The sequence below is a fragment of the Meles meles genome, chromosome 2, assembly GCF_922984935.1.
Source record: "Meles meles chromosome 2, mMelMel3.1 paternal haplotype, whole genome shotgun sequence".
Classification (NCBI taxonomy): Eukaryota; Metazoa; Chordata; class Mammalia; order Carnivora; family Mustelidae; genus Meles; species Meles meles.
In genome coordinates this window covers 157,186,505-157,211,355 of record NC_060067.1, presented here as the reverse complement: position 1 = coordinate 157,211,355, position 24,851 = coordinate 157,186,505, and the positions used below count along the sequence as shown (strand labels likewise).

Below are 24,851 nucleotides of genomic sequence, written 5' to 3'. Positions count from 1 at the left end.
TGTCAGGTAATTTACATTAAAAAGTTTGATTTTTTTTATTTGAAAATATACACCTACATACAGGCATATGTTGTTTTTATTATTTTATAATGAATTTTATTTTATTTTTTGGAATAGATTTAAACAAATATTTTGTAAATTCTCAATATAGTAAAACGAATTTGTTAGGCAACAAATGATTTTCAAAAATAAATCTACATTATTTTAGTTTCTTCTTTTATTATCAAATCTTTTCCTAATTGGAAGATAGATTATATGGTTACCTTAACCTGAAACATAATAGTGAACTCATTATATTATAAAGACCCTTATAAAGCCAATTGTCCAAACACCTAAATACCCATAGGATCAGTTATAATTTATAGGTACAATAGACTCTATTCTGAATGTAAAAATAGTGTGAATATCTGCACTTAGAGTTCAAATACTGAATCAATTTTCGTTTGCTGTGTAACAAACCATCCAAAACTTAGTAGTTCTATTTGCTCACAATTGTGTAGATCTGCAAAATGGTCTAGGATCATCTGGGATAGGGTGGAATTCTGTTGGGTTTTTCCTGTGATCACTCTTAGAACTCTAATCATTTGGTTGCTTGGTTGGGGCACAATGACCTAAGATGCCTCAATCCTAGGTGCAATCTTTACTTGCTGACAACTATTAATGGAGGCACCTTAGTTCTGCTTCACATAGTTTCTTTGTATCTATTGGGCTAGGAAAGTCTTTACACATCAGTCTTGGGGTTCTAAGATGGGAAAAGCAGAAAACTGTAATGTCTCTCCAGGTTTAGGCTCAGCTCAACTGATTACTTTTGCCACACTGTTTTTGATTGAAACAAGTAGCAAGACCAGTCCAGGTTCAAAGAGAGGAGAAATAAAATTAATTCCACCTTCTGATGAAAGGAAGAGAAAAGTCACATTTCAAAAAGGTGTGGAAAGAGGTATGGGAGGAGATCCTTGCAAATAATTTACCATTAGACTTTAGGGCAATGGATGGAAAAGATGGCAAAAGGTCAGGTGTTGGTGCATGAGAAAAATTGACCTGCATTTTTCTTCAATATGCATATCTCCTAGAGATATTACCACTTTAAATCATAGCATTTTCTTTGTAGTAAAATAATTTAAAAATATTATTTAAGAAAATTTATGCACCAGTCAGAAAACAATACTTTAGAAGACAATAGCTTGACGACTTTTCTTTCTTCTGACTAGATACCTTTTTCACAAGAAGAAGGATCACAAATTATTTTTAAAAAAGAGATTTCTTTTTTCTATTTATAGTCTCAAGATCACAAATACTTTATTATTAGAGAAGATGTAGAAAACAATTAAAGGAGGGCAACATAACGAAAGTATTCTATATTTTGAATCAGGAGAGTATTACTTTAAAATTATAAGAATGATATCATTTTATGGTGCAGACTAGGAAGAACAGATCTAAAGATGTATAAAGTAAGAGATTATTTGTTCAATTCTGAGTTTTGTTTGGCTTTGAATCCAAATGAGCAAAACTCCTTTTCTCAGCATACAGCATAATTGGCATTAGCTAAAAATTTCCTAACATAGCTTTTGTAAGAGTAAGATTTAAAATAAAATGTGACAAAACATAACTCAAAAATTGTTTTTAAATAAGAAAAATAGGAAGAAAATATCTTCAAGTTTTTACAAATGTTCTTCATTAGGAAGCTGAAAGGTCCAAAATTGAATCAGTCATTCAATATTTGCAGACATGGTAACCAGGAGCATATCTAAATCATTTGGGACTAAGAGGATCCAATGTTTTAAATATGAGCTATTTTGAGAAATATGATTTGAAGAATAAGAACACTAAAGCTTGCTTCAAGTACTGAATTGGTCAGAATGAATTAAGTTTTATAACATATTCCACAGTAACCGCAGTAATAAAAATTGTCGAGGGCAAACAATTTAGCCCTAGTAAGTAATAAGAAGTAGAAACCTCAGCAAAGAAAGAGGATTACAAAAACATATTGCATTCTGAATCTAATAGCCACTAGGCTTTTATAGGGCAAGATACTGCTAACCTCATACAGCAATTTAAGAAGGTAAAATAATCTTCCTCTTCTGTTTGAAATATTTGCTTTTTCCTTTCTGCTCAAGAGTCAAAAGAAAGTAGACGGAAACTCAGATTTGTGATGTAAGTCATTTGCAATTGTAAAGTCTCCAGGATCACAGCAGACAAATGACAGCTCTTAAAGCCTGTCTGCTGGCATTTCATCACTTTTCCCAGGACAAAAACTACTAGAAGAGAATTTCTATGAATACATCACTCCTTTTCTTAAGTTATCCGGATCCTTGTGAAACCCAGTTTGCATCCTAAGGAGCAGAGTCGAGAGGAAGGGGTGATGCCATAGAAGAGAGATGCCAGATTATTGAAGGTGCCTTCTGTTGGCTCTTTTGTTTTGCCTTACATTTCCTATTTCACAGCAGCAAGAAAGAACAACCTATTTGATTGTATGAAGCTCCGTACAGGTTGTGAACCTAAAATATTTCTTTGGGAAATCCATTAATAAGGTATTTCCTCCATTCTAATTTTAGATTTACAGAAAAGTTGCCCAAATAGTATATGTCGTTTCTGTAAACCTTTTACCCACCTTCCCCTAAGGTGATATCATCTATAATAATAGCATAGTTTTTGAAACCAGAAAACTAACATTGATACAGTACTATTAACCTGTCTACAGACTTATTGTGAATTTCATGAGTTTTCTCTTTAATGTCCTTTTTTCGTTTTTCTGGCCTAGGATCCAACACAAGATCTCACATTGCATTTAGCTGTTCATAGTCTCTTCCAATCTGTGACAGTCCTTCAGCCTTTCTTCTTTCATTTTTTTTAGTCTTTCATGTCCTTGATGCTTTTGAAGCCAGTCATTTTAAAGAATGCCCCCCAGTTTGTTTGTTCCATGTTTTCTCACAATTAGATTGGTATTATTTGTTTTTAACAAGAATATCAAAGAAAGGATATGCTTCTCATTGCATCATGTCAGTGATATTCGAAGTTGACATGTCTCATTATTGGCAATGTTAAGCTTGATTACTTCCATAAGATGGTATCTGCCAGGTTTATTCACAGTAAAGTCATAGTGAAGTTTATTTGTTACTCTTTGCATTATATCTTTGGTCTCCCAACCCGAATCCTGACTGATTTCAAATATTTATTTGTTTCTGGGGAGGTGAAACATTACCATGTTTCTATAAGTCAGGGGCATACAAAATTATTCTCATAGAAGCCTACGGCATTTACAAAACATTTTGTCATTTCTGAAATTTGGGTTTCATCTACATAAAATAGATGTAGGTCAGTGTTGCTATAATTTTCAGTCAAAAAACTGTTGTTAGAACAATGGTGTGCCTTAAAAGTGATAGCACCTTAGAATGACATGTGGACTCACAGAAAGGATGAAGCCTTAAAGTTGAAGAATTTAACTCTATCTGGGTTACATTCATAATTTATATTTTACATAATTGTAACCAAACTGTATGGACCCTGCTGGGATATTTTGTATTATTAGTCATTAAATATTCTGGTTTCACTCTACATTGTTCTCTCTTTGAAGAGGAACTATATATTGTATGTTTTTAATGTATACAACAGGATGACCTGATATAGAGAAATTAACATTACAGTTGAGCAAATTAGCATAACTCCTCACTTAGTCACGTTTTTTGTGTGTGCAATAAGAACACCTAAAATCTACTCTCTTAACACATATCTACTGTTCAATACAGTACTATTAGCTATATTCATCATGCTGTACAAGAGATCTTTGGACTTATTCATCTTATATTATTGCAACCTTATGCCCTTTGACCAATATCTTCACACTTCTGGGGTTATGGTAGCATTGAGTTTTTCTGCAGCAGAGTTCTGAGTTCCCATTTCCTATCACTAGTTTCATGCTTGTCTAAGGAATAAATATAGACTATTTAGTAAATAGTGCATATCTAGTACTTCACAGTGGCCCAGTTGCTGTGATTGTTTCTTGATTCCTACATTTCAGCAGTGTGTTTTTCTGGAGCCTCTGTTTTCCCATATTCCTGAATCAGGCAGGGGACAGCTTTGCTGACAAGCCAAATGTGTAGTATAATTCTTCTTTAGTTTTCCGGTAATTTTATGCACATCTAACTCCCAGTGTTAATTCTTTTTTATGTGTGTGAAGTGGTTTTTGTTAGAACCACTGAATGCCAACTGGATTAATATTTGTCACCAGGGATAAGTTGCAGGAATAGGAACCATGGATTGTTCAGTTGACCTTTTTTATTTGAAGACCATGCATATTTCAATTCCTGTAAGGAAAGAACACTAGTAGCACATGGAAATCAGTCGCAAAATTAACTGAAATTTTTACCTATCACCATCCAAAATGAAATGTACAATTATGCAGACAAAGTGCTAAACGCCATAGCAAAATATAATGCCATAAGCATGAAGGACTCAATAAATGAAAAGTAAGCTATTTGCTTCTAGTTAGGAGTTTAAAAAAAAAAACTATCCAGTTCAGAAATTTAAATTCTTGGGTTAAGGCATGGCTGGAGAATCAGGGATTTTTTTTCATGATTTTCCTCAAAGAGTATCTAATCTTCTGTACCTTTATGGAAAAGGATTCTATGCTGAAAACCAGATGCAAAGGATGAAGCTGTGGGTTACTAAGCCAGAAAGCACATCATATTCATTCTCTTACAAGGTATATGAATGTTAGGGCTTTGATCGGAAAGTGAAACTTCGACAGCAATAATGGTTAAAAAAAAAAAAAAGGTATGATGAACAACAAAACTCCACTGCCCCTCTGTTTGCAGAAGCAGCTCCTCCTCCCCAGTGTGATGAGAGATATGCCTATTCTCACTGTACTCCACCTCTAGCAACCATCATTGCCCCCACACCTGTACCTGGGATTAGATCTCTGACAACAGCCAAGAAACCAATTATAGTCAATCCCAAGAAGAGAAGTTCTACACCCCCAAGGAATTGCTAGGTGTTTCAAATGTATATGTGCATAAACACTTAGATGGGATAATAGATTCTGAGAGTGCTAGACCATGGAGTGTTGAAATAAACTTTTAGGGTGGATTACATTTATTGATATGGGTGTATCAGTAGAGATTCTGGATTCAGTGTGTTAGAGAGCTAAGAGTGGTTCCAACTGCTTGCTCATTTGGTTAACAGAAAGCTGGAAACGGTAGTGACCTGTGCTGATAAAGTCAATATACTATATATTTGTTAGTCAATCAATGGACAACATATCCAAAGATGCAGGAAATAAGGGACATAGAAACAGATTTTAAATGTGTGACTAATTCATTCATTCCCCACAACTATGTACTCCAAGAAGGCCCAGGTATCAGGACTTTGAAAAATACACAACTGAATGAAGGAACAACATTTTAAAACAGCACTGTGATGGCTGTCCTCTTAAACTAGAAATATTGTCACTGAAATGTGCCCCCAGATTTCAATAGTGATGAAAGTTGTCAGAGTGTATCACTTAGCATTATTTACTTAATCCCAGAGGCAAAATAGAGATGATTACATAACAGGAGCAGAGTTGGAGTGGGTGTTCAGAAGATGTGAATCATAGTGATCTCTGAATGTAGATGGTTGATTCATAGCCTTGACATATATAGGTAGTTCATTAAGGAAGATTCTACTTGTTCTGAACAATCAAAACAGCCCTAGGGCTGACAAACAGGATTTATCTGAGTTTCCAAGAGAGACAAAAAAGTTCACTTAATTAGAAAACATGAGTGAGTTCACAGTTTCAAGCTCCTCTGGAGTAGGACATCGCAAATACCTGCCATAATTCTTCCTACAGAGACCCACAGCAATTTATTTTGACTGCATGTTGAGGAACAGGAATGATGAAGAACAATGTTTCTGAGGATATTGGACCACCTTTCTGAGTTAATTCCAGTTCCTAGATATACAAAATACTACTATTGTCAATTGGTCAGAGTAACAGGTTATGAGAGTCAGATAATAATGAAATTTTGGTGAGACTTTATCTCACATTGGCCCCAATGGTTCTGTGAATCCATTTTGTTTTATTTTCTCATTTCCTAAGTGAATGGCTGGATATCTATAAAGCCACCAACTGTAGAATTCTCATATAATTTCTTTGACCTATGGAGCAAGAATTATGAGGGTGTGAAGACTCATATGAAATTCTCTAAAACCTTTTTCTTGCCAATATTCTTAGTGATGAGCAGTGTTGGATCCTGAAGGAGCCAAAGGGATTACTCATTCAAATGACTTGTATGATGGTGGAGAATGATTCTTTTAACACCCCCATTCGACTTTCCTTTTTTGGCCTACACAGAAGACACCTGAATTTTGGGAAAGTATAATGGATTTTCTTAATTTAATTCAGCTTATTACTTCAATTATAGCTGTTATTTCCTCATATGTACTCTCTTTGTTGGAGCAAACCAGCAGAGCCATTGGCACCTGCTTTATGACAGATATATTAAATATATTTCTTCTAAATTTTAAGCAGAGAATATCAGGAGCATTTGCTTTTATCCAGTAGAAATATCTTTGCTGTTTTACAATCTCTACAGCCCAGTTGATCATCCAACATCACAAGACATCCCAGTGGTCTGCTATATTAAAAATATCATGCTGCTAGAATAAATAGGTGAGTAAAAAATAGCAGATATTCTTATAAGAGCCAGAGAATAGGAGATAAACCCTAAGAAACTTCAACAGTGTTTTAGAGCATCAGGATATTAGAACCTATCTGGATATCTCTTTAAAAATGAGGAGCAACTTGCTTCCCTGCCACCAAGAAAGAAGAACAATACTGACTAGATGACTTTGAGTTATGGCAACAACATATACCACATTTGAATGATGATGATTTGGCCCATTCATCAAGTAACCATGAAACTGCTAATTTTGCATAACAATCAACCTAGAGCTGCCTCGACCTAACCTGCCCACATTTCTTAAGTATTTTAATCTTTGCATTGTATCTATTTCCACATAAAATAACTAGTGTGTGTTTCGCTGTTATGGAATTCAACACTCAAAGAGAGATTTGGAATTAACATCAGAGGTTGAAATGGTTGAGATGTTTGAATTTGTTCAAACTCTGGAGCAGATTTCCTATTTTGGCCAAGTCCCAGGTATATCCATTGGAAGCAGGTGATTGAACGTAAGTGAAAAAGATGTTTCTTTTTTAAAAAGAAACCTTTTTTAAAGGTGAAGGTGCTGGATGTTGTGACCACTTAGAATTAAGGCAAGGGAGGAAGACTCTAGGTCAGCTGCTCAAGTCATCGATGGACGCAGTCACCACAACACTGGCATCTGACGAATCTAAGCAGGGAAAGAGTGTGGATAGTCAAGGATAGTAGCTTCAAAACAGGATGGAAAAAGTGTCTGGGAGTGGAATGAAGGAATGAGGGAAACATCCTGACCTAAAGTTCATGGGTTATGGGAGACCTTTTCAAGGACTGAAGTAGTGAAGAGCGTCCTCCTTCAGTGATACCAAGAAAATGGAGATATTCTTTATCATAAAGTTGTGTATGTAGGGGCAAGAGGGTGAGGAAAGGAGCAGGTAGATGTGGAAAAATTAAGTTGTCAAATAAGAAACAGTGATTCCAGAGGGGACAGTGGACAAATTAAGGAGGAGGAGAGGAAGTAAGAGATGGATCATAGTTGAGGAAAGCACACAGAATGATTTAAGTCAAGTGCTGTGCATGAAAATACATGGAATGTGAAACATGACATCCGTAACCAGCAACAAGCTTCTGAAAAAATAACCCCAAGACACATCCTGGTTAATGGGAGTGGGAGGAAGAGCAGAGTAGAGGCCTGGTATCTGGGTTCTGGGCATCTCTCTCTGTTGGAAGCTTAACTAATAAGGAGTTGATCTTCAAGTCCTTGGGGATATTTTCAGGCAATTCTTAAAAAATGTCTCATGAAGAACTTTACCCTCTAAGACACAGTTTCTTCTATTTTTGAGTAAATTATACCTTTATAAAACCTTCTTCTTGTGTTGGGTCCAATTCCATGTTAAAACCTGTTAACCCCCTAGGGCCTGCCTGGGCCTACTTAGCCATAGTGACTCCACGTTGCCTAGGTAGCCATTTTGTTGTTTAATTAACACCTCAGCAGTTACTAGTAGCCATGACAGTAATGTCATAGGTACTATGGGTATCTTACAAAGATTTGTTGCCACTGAAACACGGCTTGAGGAATAAACTATATGGGAAATATTTTGAGATCAATTTTATTAAATAGTGAAAGATGTGATACAACAGGGGTTATATGAGTAAAATCAAAACAAAAAACATAAATATTATCACAGAAGTAGAAAAGGAAATAAATCTGGCCCTTCTGTCAGACATGGAAAAAAAAATCTGAAACAAATTTGAATGTAGTAACTATTAGTCTAAGGGTGTGTGTGTGTGTGTGTGTGTGTGTGTGTGTGTAGGCACACATATAAAGTTTGAAAAATAACATCTAAAAAAGAAGAAGTTAAAATTAGTAAGACAGAGAATGTAGCTTGGCTTCCAGTCCATATGCATTACTAGTTTTGCAAATAGCTAGGGGCATAAAATATATCCCTTCCCCCTCAGAATGCACAGTGCTTTTGTCCCATTTTCTCCTGCTGTTCTGTATGCTACCAAACAACGAGGATAAAATATTAGCCTTGAGCAACTGGACTCATGAGTACTCCTATAAACATGTACTTTGGAGTATACATTCTCAACAACAATATTCTTCCCAAGGGAGTAAAACTTAGTTCTTGGTAAATGAGAAAAGAATGTTACTCGTTTTACATATAATTCACAGATAAACCACAGAGCCTATAAACAGATAAATGGTATATCAGAAGTATTAAAATTTCATAGGGAGGGCAATTAGGGAAAACGATGTCTAAAAAGGCTCATTAGGGAGGCATAATGGGGAAACAAATGGTTGAGAAACACTGCCTTACAGAGAACTAAAGAAATAGAAAAGTGAAGCAGAGCTTATTCATTTCTTTTTGGATCAGCTGTCAAATTTTGATTAATCATATTTAATTTTATAGCACATGGCTGAGGAATAGCAATTATCTTTATAGTGAGTTAAAATATGATAAAGAGTAAAATATACTTAGAATCAGAATTTTTAACCATTTCTTGGGCTATTTCTTGGGATGTATACATAATACACATGTGTATTATGGGATGTGTTTCTTGGGATGTGTACGTAATACACATATAATATGGGATATATTAGAATTAAATGGTTCGTCAAAAGACTGAGTGAGCAGAAACCACAGGAAGACCTGCTATGGATAAGAAATGATTTTAGAAAAGAGAAAATTGGTGAAAGAATAACCTAAATCAAACAAAATTACTTCCACCAAAGAAGGGGGTTAAATTTCATCCCATTAGCTCAGGGAGCGATCACAGCTCTCTGACTATCTCTGGGGGGAGTCATGCACTAGGCCAGAGGCTTCCTGGAAGTCTGGAATTGACACATCACCTTCACCTCCCAGCACCATTAAGGGATGGAGGCAACTCCAGGGGAGAGAGAGAGGGAGTTGAGAGTTCAGAAAGGGAAAAGTAGAGAGGAATTCTTCACCAATTACAAAAATCAGTGGAAAGAAGCATCCTGGTAGGGCTGGAAGACTTAATGGAGGACAAAGCACTCCCAAATTTACCCTAAGGGGAAAAATAAGCTTCATGATCATCCACAGATGAATTGAATGGGTTTCAGGACCCATTTTTGTATTTTTTATATTTTGTCTACTTCATGTTGATAAATGTTATAAACTCATTTTTGTTAATTATAAACCTCTTAATATAACCTTATGAAAGAATTATTTGTCTTATGCTTTAGTCTCTAGAATGTTGGTCATATTCCAAGAAACTACTATGGAGAATTTTTAAAAGATGGTGCAGATCATAGTAATATATATATTATGATATATATATATATATCATGTGTGTATATATGTATGATATACATGATATACATGACATATATATGATATACATGATATACATGATATAGATATATATGATATACATGATATATATATACGATACATGTACATATGCTCATAATAAATATATAACCTTCATGCTCTCCCATAGGACAAATAGTTTGTGATCAAGTCTTGATGAGATTGAGAACAAAATTATTTTTCTTACATTTTTAAAACCAAATCTTGAAGTCTAAACTCATTTGATACACAAACATACACACACACATGTCGTTGTTATGCAGGAATTTTCCATTTTCTAACTGACTCCCTAAACAACATGAACGGCTTAACTCTAGGCCTGCATCTGTTCTATTTGACAGGGCACATGTGGCACACCCCCAAGTCCCTGTCGTCTGGCTTGTTTGAGCCCATGTGAAGCATAGTTCGTTGGCTTGTTTTGTAGATGGGCTGCTAGTTTCATCACAGCCATGGAAATGTATCATCTAACTGGTCTAGAGAGTGTCAGTGCTAACTTTAACTCATTCATCTGTCAGAGATTCAGCATCACAGCTGAAGAGCTATTTGCAATTTAAATTGATTGCCAAGTACTTAACATTAATTGACATGCTAAATTCATGACTAAGTAACAAATTATGACTAGTGCCAATCATCTTAGAGAACACAATTCCCTATCTTGCTGCCCATTTTATCTTGAGAGGTTGAAATGACATTTTGGAGAGTATTCTTTTAGAAAATCAACTTCTCTTGGAAAAAGGTGCCTGATAATAAATACCTTGAAGATGAATACCATTGCTATGAACTGTTCATGAGAATCAGGTCTTTTTTATGCCATGTTAGGTGGCCAACAAGGGCATAATTGATCTGGTAGCAGTGAATTCTATACAACATCTTCCCTAGAGAGGACCACGTGCAGATGATAGTCACTTTCCATTATAAATTAGCTTTAGTAGGCAGAGACGAGAGTTAAATTGACACTACATTTACCCCTATAATCTTCCTCATTTTTTCTTAACCCAAATATCTTAAATGTATAAACAAAATACAATTAACCTTTCAATCTGCATAGCCAAAGTAACAGGAAATTCTACAAAATTCTATAAAAATACGTGGGTCCAATGAAAGAGAGAAATCGCAAAATTGTGTACTTGACAACTCCCTTCTCCACATAAAGCTTTCTTTCCTGTTGTTATTCATTTGTCTTTGGCACTTTCCCCTCATAGAATTGGAAATATGCTTTTAAATATCATATTCATTTTAACAATGTTGCAGCATAATTAGGCAATTGTATTCTTCGTGGTATTCTTTATAAGAAACTTTACCTGTGTGAGCAGGATCTGCAAATTCTCTTTTTGAGACACAGTGAATATAAGGATGCTCCTGTGAATGACTACACAAGGCGGAGATTTATTTGTATTTCTGATGGGGTCACCAGGATGTGTAACCTTCATGCATACCTATCTTTCTGCAATCTTTCCCATAAATATGCTCTATTTCTTATTCATGCTTATAAATGATAGTTCGGAACACATTCATGCTGCCACTCACTGGTTACTCATGCTTGAAATTAAAAATCTTTCAGACCAATGCCATTGCTGTATTTGGTTAGGCTTTACCCATTACTCAAAGTAAGAAAAATAAGACAGTGAGGATAAGATGTTAACAGACATAACCTTAATGTTACATGAGTAGCAGGGTTTCCTAAAAGGAAATGAAATAGCATCCATCTAATCATATCTTACATTAATATTATTAAATCTAAAAATATGAATTACACAGGAATAGTCATTGAATACTAATAAGACACTCACTAAATGAACCTTTACAAGTACTTAGGTCATTGACAATAGATTACAAAGGACCAATGACTCATTTTTGGCAGTTTACAAAAAGATGAAAAAAATGGACTTTCCTTCAAATTACACACATTTCCTTCTAATTGTCATTTAAAAAATACGGTTAAACCTAATTAATATCTGAAATTTCTGCTACTTGGTATTTTAGATTTTTAAACATAATTCTTAATTACATAAGCACTATAAAATAGGAGCTCTAATTTCTTATAATAAAGAACTCTCCATACAATTTTTTTTTTTTTTAGAGAGAGCCAAGAAAAAGGGCATGTGTCCACACATGTGCATGTACTAGTTGGGTAGGGGTAAGGGCAGAGGGAAAGAGAGAGATTCAGGTTCAGCACAGAGCCCATTGTGGGAATCAATCTCACAATCCTGAGATTAGGACCCAAGCCAAAATCAAGAGTCAGATGCTTAATTGCCTAAGCCACCCAGGTTCCCCCATATAAAATTTTAACATTTTAATGAACCTATCTCTCTATCAATATGGCTGACAAAGCAAATGCTTTTTGAGGAAAGATAAAATTGCAAGGAAACTTTTGAATAAAAAAACCATGTTTATTTGAGCAAAGTTAGAAAACAATAACTTGATTCTACAATTATTTACTTGGCTTATATTAAAGAGATTGTGGCAACAATTTGAAACAGTGACCAGGACTCAGAACTGCAAAAATAGGTCATATTGGGGGTGCCCGGGTGGCTGAGTCTATTAAGTGTCTCATTTTGGCTCAGGTCATGATCTCAGGATCTGGGATCAAGCCCCACATTGGGATCCTTGCTCAGCAGAGTCTGTTTCTCCCTCTCCCTCTGCCCCTCCCCCCACTTGTGCGCTTACTCTCTCTCTCTCAAATACATAAGTAAAAATTTAAAAAAAATAGATCATATTGCAAAACAATACAAATAACAAGTTTTTACACTGTGACAAGGACACAGTAGCAAAGTTTCCTTTCTGGGAAAAATACTCTTTGTTAGCCAGAATACATTTATACATATATTCAACAATATATATTTAAGAGCTACTTTGTGCTAAGGATTATCCCAGTTGTTAATGGTATAATAAAGAATATTGCAGAGTGGATTGCTGCTTTATGGAGCCTATAATCAAAAAATTCTAAATAAATGGCGATAGATTTAAACAGAATATTTTAAAAGATGAAGAACACTTAAAACTAAACTGGATAAAATAATAAGATGTCAATGAAGTTAAATCTCTTTGTTAAATCAATACAGGAAGTTAAATGTCATCTTTAAAAGCCAAATTAAGTGGTATAAGAAAAACTTACCATCATCATAGTGTGTGAATGATTTGCCTTTATGTAAGTCATTGAGATATTTGCTGTGAAGTAATCTAAAATGGATTGATATAAAATTTCAGCTTTTGGGGGATTTTTATGGATTTCCAATAATTTATCAGTCACAATTCTTAAGTTGAGGGAATGTGCAGCACAGAAATATAAAGAGATAGAAATTCTGATTGAGAGAATGAAGTACTGAATATTCAGTGTAGTAAGTTTTACAGAAAGAACAAATGCTGAGATAAAAATTGAGTATTATTATTCTTTTTTTTTAAGATGATTTATTTATTTATTTGACAGAGAGAGAGATCACAAGTAGGCAGAGAGGCAGGCAGAGAGAGAGAGAGAGGGAAGCAGGCTCCCTGCTGAGCAGAGAGCCCGATGTGGGACTCAATCCCAGGACCCTGAGATCATGACCTGAGCCAAAGGCAGCGGCTTAACCCACTGAGCCACCCAGGCGCCCCGAGTATTATTATTCTTAAAAGATTAATATCAATCATAGATTTAGAAACAAACAAAAATTCCTAGCGAATAGAAGAAAACCATACGTAAACTAAGAAAAAGAGGAGCTAAAGCAGAAAGATTAATGAAAGGAATGAAAATGGTGCCATTAGCAAGATCCCCTCAGATGAAATGATATGGAATTGTAAATAGGTTTATGTCAATAATTTGAAATTTTTAAAGAAATGGAAAAATTTCTTAAAAAACAAAACCTTTACAAAGTGTACACAGTAGAAAAAGTGAATAGTCCTCTATCTTTTCAAGAATAGAATCTATAATTTTAATCTTTCCCCAAGTAGAATGATCGGCATAGATGACATTACTAGTAAATTTTACCAAATACTTAAGGAATGAATATTTCCCAACTAATTTTTTGAAGCTAGTGTAATACTGATACCACATACTGCTCTTGACAATGCAAGAAAATTATAGTTCAATATCCAAAATGAATATAGCATCAAGAATCCTAAACCAAATATCAGAAAATTAAATCCAGCAATAAATAAAAAGATGAATCAATTATGATCAAATGGGATTTATTCCAGAACTACAAAGATGATTTTCTACTTGAAAATCCATATATATTTGATTGATTTAAATATAACCCATAACCCTAACAGAATGAAAGAGAAAAGGCAGTAATTTCCATGAATGCTGAGATAGCACTGGATAAAGTTTAATGCCTGTTTGTGACTAAAAAAACAAACACAAAACAAATCAAAAAACAACAAAAAAACTCAGTATGCAAATAATGGAAGAAACCTTCCTCTGTCTGATAAAAAGAACTTAGGAGAAATCTATAGCTAATGCCATTTTTTTAAAAGATTTTATTTACTTCAGAGAGAGAGCACAAGTGTGAGCAGTGTGTGAGAGTAGAGAGAGAAGCAGGCTCCCCACTGAACAGGGACCCCAACATGGGATTAAATCCTAGGACCCTGGGATCATGACCTGAGCTAATGGCAGACACTCAATTAACTAAGCCACAGAGGCATCCCAGTTAATACCATTCTTTTTTTTAAATAAGATTTTATTTATTTATTTTACAGAGAGAGAGAGAGCGCAAGCAGGGGGAGCAGCAGAGGGAGAGAGAGAAGCAGACTCCCCACTAAGCAGGGAACCTGATGCAGGACTGGATCCCAGGAACCTGGGGTCATGACCGGAGCTGAAGGCAGATGCCTAACCAACTGAGCCACCCAGGCACCCCAATACCATTCTTAATTGCAAAATATTGCATCCTCTTCACTGACAGCAGAAAGAAAAAAAAAGTTGGTCATTCTCTATCCATTTTATTTATCATTGCACAGGACTTGTGAACCAGTGCAATAAGATAGGAGGGAAAGAGGAGGAGAAGGAGAGAGGGAGGAAGAGAGATTTAAATCATAAAGACTGGAAAGGAAGATGTATAAATGCCTTGACAGTTTGTTGAACATATTCATAGAAAATACAAAGAAATTGGCAGACTACTACTGGAACTACCTAGATTATCAAATTCTCAGGATATATGTCATATTCCAAGATGTAATTGTCTACATATTCATAGAAACAATTGGAAAATAAAATTTAAATTATAACATTTGCAAACACATACATCCAAACATTTCTAAGCTTTGTATGCTGGGAGAGCCTAGAAACAATGACACCTGTGTAGCAATGACCATACCTAGGAACCAGATCTGGGTTTCTAATACTGTTCTTCAATAAAAGGAACCAGGGATCCTTGGAGAAATTGCTGATTCTAGGGCTGGAGCAGGGCATATACAAGATGAGTCTGAAACATCTTGTGGGGGCAGGATGCAAGAAAGTACACAAAAACAAAATGATGGGGATACATACGTGAAAAGGACACAGAAGTCAACTGAATGAGCACCCAATGTCCAAAACTGGAATGATTCGAACATCATAGATAATGTAGTATTGAACTATAACCCAAAGTGTAAAATCAATATCCATGAACCCATACTGGTATAAATAAATCACTGGACTCTGGGAAGTAAACTGAAGGTTACCGAAGGGAGGGGTGGTGGGGAGATGGGTTACCGGGATGATGGGTATAAAGGAAGGCATGTGTTGGAAGGCACTGGGTATTATATCCAACTAGTGAATGCTGAACACCTACATCAAAAACTAATGATAGGTTGGCTAACTGAACATAATAAAAAAGAATCATTGGACAAATAAATGCAGAAGGATGGATAAATGTCTTACATAGACAAATGCCTAATAATACGCAGATATGATCCCCCAAGAGGGTGGAAAATAATTCTCTGCTATCCTTAAGTATAGTCTGTGCACTGCTTTTCCAAAGAATACTGTATGGAGAAGGGGAAAAGGGGATTAATATTACAGTAGTGAAGTCGGACGAGTCCTTGCTAATGAGAGTATACACAGTCCTAAGTCATAGTACACACCCTGGATATAAGGTAAGGACAGCAGCACTTTACCTCTGTGGTCCTCCTTCCCACATCTCATGATTCCAACCTAGTCATAAGAAAAACATCAACCGAGAGATATTCCACAAAGCACCTGACCCATACTTGAAATTGTTAAGGCCATAAAATACAAGGAAAGTGTAAGTAAACATGACACCTAAATTTAACATAGTATCCCAGATTGGTCCTGGGACAGAAAAAAGACATTAGAAGTAATAAGGAAATACTAAATACTAAAAAATGCATAGATTTCAGTTAATAATAATGTATCAAATGTTTGCTCATTTGTTATGACAAATGTATCATACTAATGAAAAATGTTAATAAGAGAGGACAGTGGGAAGGAGGTATGGGGGGCCTGCCAAGCACTCTTTGTAACTTTTCTGTAGATCTGAAACTATTCTTGAGTAAAAAATTATTTTTAAAAATTAAAAATAAAACATTTATAACCATACATCAATACTTAGGAAAAAAAAAGTACATGACGAACTCTAAAAAATGTAGCTGAGAATAACTGAAGACAAATAATTTGATAAACTGGTTCATGGATTAGAAGATTAATGCCCATTATTTTGTAGTTAATGATTAATGCCCATTATTTTGTAGTTAACGATTTCTGTGTTCCCCTGAAAGAGGCCCCTAATTCCGGTAAGGATATCTACACCAAACTCTAGCAAACATTGTATGTATTTTGGAAATGCTAGAAATATCCCCTTTAATGCCAGGGGACAATATAAATTTCACTCAATACTGTTTTTGCTAAAACAGCAAGACAAGTAAAAGATGGAAAGCATATACTGACCAAGAGGAACAAATTAACATATTATTGCTAGACAAAATGATTGCATGAGGGAACTGGAAAGTCTTAGGGCTAACATGAAAGCATATTGAAACAATGTAAAAAAATCATATTCCTATATACTAGCAATAATTAGAAAATATAACTAAAATTTTGCTATTTTAAAATACATGTTTTAAAAATAAAGGAGAAATTATTAATACTAAAATATATACAAGGAGAGGCACCTGGGTGGCTCAATGGGTTAAAGCCTCTGCCTTCGGCTCAGGTCATAATCCCAGGGTCCTGGGATCGAGCCCCGCATCGGGCTCTCCGCTCAGGAGGGAGCCTGCTTCCCTCTCTCTCTCTCTGTCTGCCTCTCTGCCTATTTGTGATCTCTGTCTGTCAAAAAAAAATTTTTTTTTTAAATCTTTAAAAATATATATGCAAGAAATTTGTGAGAAATTATATGTTTTGTTGAATAATACTAACATTTACGTAAAAAGAGAGATACATTATATTCATGGATGGGGTTAAGTGTCTGACTCGATTTTGGCTCAGGTCATGATCTCGGGGTCGTGAAAAAGAGCTCTGCGAGCTCTCTGTTGGGCCCCATGCTCAATGGGGACTCAATATTTTAAGGTGACAGTTCTCTCAACACAATTTCATATAGTCAATTCAAGTTTATTTTGTGGAACTTGACAAGATAATTCTAAAATGTATATGAAAAAACAAACTTCCAAGAAGCATCAAGAATACTTTGAAAAAGAATAAAGTGTATGTTTGGAAAGTTGTCCTACTAAATATCAACTCCAGTTTAAAGCTATATTAAAGAAGACTATAATATTAGTGCACTGACCATTGGGACAAAATTAAGAATTCTGAAACAGACTCATTCAATACATATGGATATGTATGAATATATGTGAATATATATGACAGAGGTACAATTGTAAATTAGTAGAAGTCATTATTCAATTGTGAAATAAAAAATAAATATCTACTGCATATCATATATCCGTAGACAACTACACAAAATTCCAGGTGGACTAAAACCTAAATAGGAAAAGCAAAATGCTTTTAGGAGAAAATATAAGAAAGTGTCTTTATGAACTTGGATGAGAAAAGGATTTCTTCAGACAAAGCACAAAACAGTGAGCAAAAACTAGGTTAGATTTTGTAAATTAAAATGAAAATAATGTATACATCATGAAAACACTGAAAAAAAGCAAAATTGCTATTTAAAATGCATGTAACAGCATTCTTCAGAATAATATATCTGTGTGAGTAGTGTATGTTGGTGTGTATGTTATAAAAGCAAACAAGCATAAAAAAAGAAAAGACAAAAAGCATTCTGCACAAAGGACACGAAAATGGCAAGGAAAAAATTTTTCAAGAAAAACACGTAATCACACTATTAATTAAAGAAGTACATAATAATGGCAATTATATCCAGAGGGAGTAAATACTAGTTATGGGAGATGTAAAACAATAGAATATCTAATAAAATTAATAGTAGGTGTTTAAGACAGAATGCCCACTTTGGAGCGCAATTTAGTAATATTTGAGTCAAATAGTTTCACTTCTGAGAATATAACCTTGGACCAAATAATTCCACTCCTGGGTATATACCCTATAGAATATTTGCATATGCATATTAGAAGAAAATGTGCAATAATGTTTCAATCCAGAGTTTTGTAGGAATAAAAACATTAAAAACATTAAAATGTCCAGCAAATGTAGAATGAATAAATACATAACAATATAAATACAATATGGAATACTTCCTGAAATGAAAATGAACGGAAAAGTCAAAGGTTTATGTCAAAAAACATAAATTTGAGCCAGAAAATCAAATTACAAGTGGGCACTACAGTATGGCTGTTTTGTTCATGTTTTCATAATTGTAGAGTGGAATTTTATCTCTTGATATCAAGTTCAGGAACAAAGCTTCTTTTGGAAAGGTAGGGAAGCAGTGTTTGGGGAACAAGGACATGGTCAGCTTTAATTTATTTTTTAATGTTTAATTTCTTAAGATGATAGACACATGAGTGTAACTTATATTCCCTTTTGCACAGGTAATACTCTATTTGATAAAAGCAACATTATTTGATAAAAATATACTTATAAAAAAAAGTATATGTAGGATTTTCCATTAAGAATCTGAAAATGGACACTATAAATTTTGTATGCTGTACTGGCTTAGATTTCTTTGGAGATTATAATAATCTAACCATTCAAAGTAGCATCTACCTATGTATGATTATTATTGCAACTAAAGTATGAATGCATCACTTATGTGAAAAATTGAGAACATGTATAGTTTGAGATCACAGCAGACTTTCAGATACTCTTATCCAACCCCACCATACATCTGTCTACAGACACCTGAAAAGCGATTACATCAAAACATCTAATCTTTTTTGTTTTATTTTGTAAAAATAAGTCTTTCTATCGGCACTAGTGACAAGTAATGGTTCAATGAGTAAATATTGATGTAAGGCACATAGTTGAGCAGTTCTCTAACTCTCTAACATATGTGTAACAAGATGGAGGGCCATCTGTTTTCTGAAGATAGGAGGGTAAGCCTGAATATACATGCAGTTTGAGACACTGCTATCTACACACACCCAAATTACTACATTCATAAATAAGTTTGTTTGTTTGTTTGTTTAAAAAACCCAACTTACAAATACTTTCATCCTGGCATTTAAGCCTTCTCCACAACTCCTAACAGGTTTGCAGGAGTCACATTAATGGGGAGAGCTTAAGCTCTCCTCGTAGAAGCAATAAAAACAATCATGAATGAGCTCCTTTTGTTACCACAAGTTTAGATATGGCAGGACAGACGCATGTCCCTTATCAAGGCCATGTTACAAAAGGGGAACAGGAATGACTCTGATGGCGGTAAATCAGTTTCATCTTGAATTTATTTATTTAATTTTTTTCAAGAACTTTGGTTTCTAATAGTTGTGAAATCAAGAATGTGAACTTGAGGGTGCCTAGGTGGGTCAGTGGGTTAAGCCTCTGCTTTCAGCTCAGGTCATGATCTCAGGACCCTGGGATTGAGTCCCACATGGGGCTCTCCACTCAGCAGGGAGTCTGCTTCTCCCTCTCTCCCTGCCTGCCTCTCTGCCTACTTGTGATCTCTGTCTGTCAAACAAATAAATAAAAGCTTTAAAAAAAAAAAAAAGAAGAAGAAGAATGTGAACTTGGAATAATGGAGGCTGAACATATCCTTAGAGAATCTCATATATGACAAATGACACAGATATGAGAGAAATAAGGAAATTTAAAATTTACAGATTATCTAAAGGAAAAATTTGATAATTATATGTCAAGAATAATAAGACTGTGCTCAAGTGAGAAGGGTTGGAACTACAATAAGTTAATTGGACAAATAAATATTGGGAAATGGTGAGTTTCACAGTAAAAAATAAATTTGAGAGGGAAATTGGAAGGGGAGGTGAACCATGAGAGACTATGGACTCTGAAAAACAACCTGAAGGTTTTGAAGGGGCGGGGGGTGGGAGTTGGGGGAGCCAGGTGGCGGGTATTAAGGAGGGCACGTATTACATGGAGCACTGGGTGTGGTGCAAAAACAATGAATACTGTTACGCTGAAAAGAAATTAAAAAAAAATCTAAAAAAAATAAATTTGAATTTTTGCTCTTATAAAGATATATATAATTTTTTAAAAGATTTATTATTTATTTGAGGGGAAGTGGAGAGGGGCAGGAGGAGAGACAGAATCCTAAGCAGACTTCCTGCTGAACAGGGAGCCAGGTGATGCCTGGGGCTTGATCCCAGAGCCCTGAGATCATGACATGAGCCGAAATCAAGAGTCAGACTTAATTGACTGAGCCACCCAGACACCCTAAGCACACAAAAATATTTTAAAAAATAAGTTTGGTACAAGAAGAAAATGCAAAATACTTTAAAATTTTGAATTAATTTTCTTTTTTTTTTTATTTAATTTATTTATTTATTTGACAGAGAGAGAGATCACAAGTAGGCAGAGAGGCAGGCAGAGAGAGAGGAGGAAGCAGGCTCCCTGCGGAGCAGAGAGCCCGATGCGGGACTCGATCCCAGGACCCTGAGATCATGACCTGAGCCGAAGGCAGCGGCTTAATCCACTGAGCCACCCAGGCGCCCCTTGAATTAATTTTCAAACAAATGGGTAAGCATGTAGAATATCTACTAGAGAAATTTTCTCAAGAATCAAATAATTACCTCAAATGGAACAAAATGAATTTTAAGATGGGGAGAGATAAAATTGTGAGAAAGTAGACCAGCAGAGGGAGCTTAATATTTTTGGTCAGTAAACAACATTGAAGACAATTAAGGTCTTTGTTAAGTGGAGATCTATAGATTGGGAGATTTATTCAGATTTATTTTAGATATGAGATCTCAGGTGAAAAGATAGACATTAATGAACATAGGTAATTTGAAATACCATCCTCACAATTTTAATATATTGTCTTAGTTGAATTACACTATTTGTATTATAAAAACAAAAGTAGGGGCACCTGGGTGGTTCAGTGGGTTAAACCTCTGCCTTAGGCTCAGATCATGATCTCAGGATCCTGGGATTGAGCCCTGCATTTGGGCTGTCTGTTCAGCAGGGAGCCTGCTTTCCCCTCCCTCTCTCTGCCTGCCTCTCTGCCTACTTGTATGATCTCTCTCTCTCTCAAATAAATAAATAAATAATCTTTAAAAAAAGTAAACTATATAAGATATGTAAATATTTTTAAGAATCTATAAATACTTTTATAAAAACAAATTAAAATAATATTATAGCAAATATACTAATGGACAAAGTTTAGCTACAGAGCTACAAAGTTTTCTACAGATGGTAGAAACTATGAATAAAATTTATCAAGTTAATCAAGTGGTAGGAAAGTATTCTATGAATCTTAAGATAGAAATATAATAATAAGTTTTTTTGTGTGTGTGTGTGTTAATATTTGATTTTTTTTATTTATTTTTTCAGCGTAACAGTATTCATTCTTTTTGCACAACACCCAGTGCTCCATGCAAAACGTGCCCTCCCCATTACCCACCACCTGTTCCCCCAACCTCCCACCCCTGACCCTTCAAAACCCTCAGGTTGCCCCAACCTCCCACCCCTGACCCTTCAAAACCCTCAGGTTGTTTTTCAGAGTCCATAGTCTCTTATGGTTCACCTCCCCTCCCCAATGTCCATAGCCCGCTCCCCCTCTCCCAATCCCACCTCCCCCCAGCAACCCCCAGTTTGTTTTGTGAGATTAAGAGTCATTTATGGTTTGTCTCCCTCCCAATCCCATCTTGTTTCATTTATTCTTCTCCTATCCCCCTACCCCCCCATGTTGCTTCTCCATGTCCTCATATCAGGGAGATCATATGATAAGTTTTAATTTTCTCCATTTCTATGTGTAGAGACACTATGTTGCAGTTTTCTATCTGATACCATTAAAAATTCTATAGATATTGAATCTGATTATATTAATAGAAGAATAGAAGTAATATCACCTGTTTAAAAGTTTAGAAGACTAAAAAGAAAGATACCAAGATGAACATAGTAAATTTTATAATAACCTCCGAGGTGTTTGATTAAAGTTCATTGATGTTGCTTGTGATTCTGAAGAGGAAAGTGATACATGCTAAAAATGACTTCAAAAAAACACATTGTGATAGAATATGTAGGAATGAAAAGGACTTCTATGTTAGAGAAAGGAAATAAAACCGAGTAAGAGTCACTGAGAAACTGTATTTGCAATATTCTGCAAGCTTTTTGTGTAATATTATTTTATAAAGGGAGTCGAAAATTATTACAGGTAAGAAATTTAGCTGGTGCAGTCATCCTCTAGATCGTGTGCTACAACCATTTAGTAATAGACAGATGAACTGTATTGTAAAAAGCAAAGGCCCTCAAAGAACCTGACAATCTTTCTGGCTTTAATGAGAAGGAAATCTGGCCATGTCTTCTCTTTTTTCCCAAGTCTTTTCCTCCATCCTGCAAAGACAAGTAAGGCTGTAAATTTTTCCCACTATTGCTGCTGGCAGTATTTTGTGGAAACAGTTTTGCAAAAGAGAAAGTATAAACATATTTTTAGGGTTTTGAGATTATACAGTTTGTATAGCAGCTATTAAAATGAACAAGTTGCCAGGGCTCAAAATACAATTTGGAAAGTCTAAGTAGAAAAAAAGCAGAGATTCCTTCGTCTTTAAATATGATTTGGACTAAGAATGTACAGTAGAGGGGCAGAATTTTCCACCCCAAAATGTGTCTCTTTGGTATATGAATTATTTTAGGTTGATTTTTTTTTTAAGAAAAAGAAAACTCAAGTTTTTCTTTTTGCTAACTGGCTAAAAGAATTTAGATAGAGGACCTATTCCAAGAAGGAAGCTAGTACCATACATAACCATAAGTATAATATGAACTAGGCCTGGTAAATAGGTAGGAACCTGGCAAGGCCTATTTATTCAAAGTCCTCTCAATGTCTAATTGTTTCTGAATGGTCCAGCAAACAATTGTTCACCAAACATTTATTCTTTTTCACCTTCCTGTGAATTGTTTTCCTTCCATTTGCAGTCCCAGACTCCTATCTCTTTCTTCCTAGTTCAGAATGGCATATATACCACATTTTACCTGTCTTTGGAATCTCTTGTGTTTATGTATGCTATTAAATTGGATTCCTCTCTGTTAGCTGTCTCATGTCAATTTAATTCTTAAACCAGTCAAAAGAATCTTGAAGGGTAGACGAAAATTTTTCTCCCCAATAATACAAATACAGGATATAAATCAGAAACAAATACTCAGTGAGAATCCAGGATATGTCAAAGCCTTAAACAAGATTACAGTCATTTTAGAGTCAGAATTGCATCGGAACAACTCTGTGGTTAAGCAAGCAAATGGTATGCATTTTCACTGTTTACACAAACGAACACACATTCATGTTAATGTATACACTGTAGTTAAGATAATTCTATATAATGCCCAAATATGTAAATTCAGTTCTTCTTCACTGATACTTTTATTGTAGTTATATTATATTGTTTGATAAAACCACAGAGATGCCACTAAATGACTAAATATTGCACACATGAGGAAAAGAGAAATTTTTTAAAAAGATACCTAAGTAAATTCTCTTCCTGTTAAGATAGATTCTTTACACACACACGTGCATGCACATGTATATGTACACTCACCTTTATGTCCACCCATAATAATTTACATATTAGATTATTTTTCCTTAGAAAATTTGCTATCAAGTCATTCTGAAATATGTACAATGAGCATAAATCGATGCTTAATAATGGTTTTGGAAGCTAATAAATCTTTAAGTATTTCACATCCTATTTTAGCTAAAATCAAGTTTGAAAATTAATGCAAATTATACTTGCTAAATTTAAGAGTGGAGTATAATTCTAGGTAACTTAAAAACCACCATACATAGTTTCAATTAAAAAAAACTTGCCTGCTAGACAATTTTACAGATATTGAGAGATTCATGAGTCTATCTCTGCATTTTATTTCAGCTGAAATGAACAAGAAAAGCTGCAGTGCAAAGCATGATCTTTAGAGAATGTTATAAAATCCAAATCAGAATAAATTTGGTCTGTAATGATGATTTTTTTGGCTTTAATAACTTCATTATATAAAATGTTCTTGATTACGTACTAATGAGGTCTCTGTTAATGAGTTTCAATAAAGCAAAGCATGTACCACTATTCACAAAATATTTATGTTATTTCAGCAAATACTATATTTATTTGGAAAAGTAATCAAATAAAATACTTAAAATAGTACTGTAAACACATTATAAGCATACAGAATAATTGAACATGAAACTATTTGCTCTTATGTTTCTGTTTGGTTATTAAAGAGCATTGAAAAGAAATAATTTAAATGGTAAAACTTTAGTTTTAATTTGAGACTTAATATTTAATTACCAAAATGGGAAAAATCAATCTTGTTTTCACTTACATTTATTCAACCTGCAGTTGATTGCAACTTAATTATACCAGTAATTTTATTTTTAAAATTCTAATTATATTAATTTTG

The 24,851-nt window shown here is 34.7% G+C and overlaps 1 protein-coding gene across 2 annotated transcripts in view; it reads right to left on the bottom strand.

Moving 5' to 3' along the window:
• The window catches only part of GLRA3 (glycine receptor alpha 3), a 189,858-nt gene that overhangs the window by 100,972 nt on the left and 64,035 nt on the right, over nucleotides 1–24,851 (bottom strand). The gene's annotated exons all lie outside the window — the stretch shown is intronic.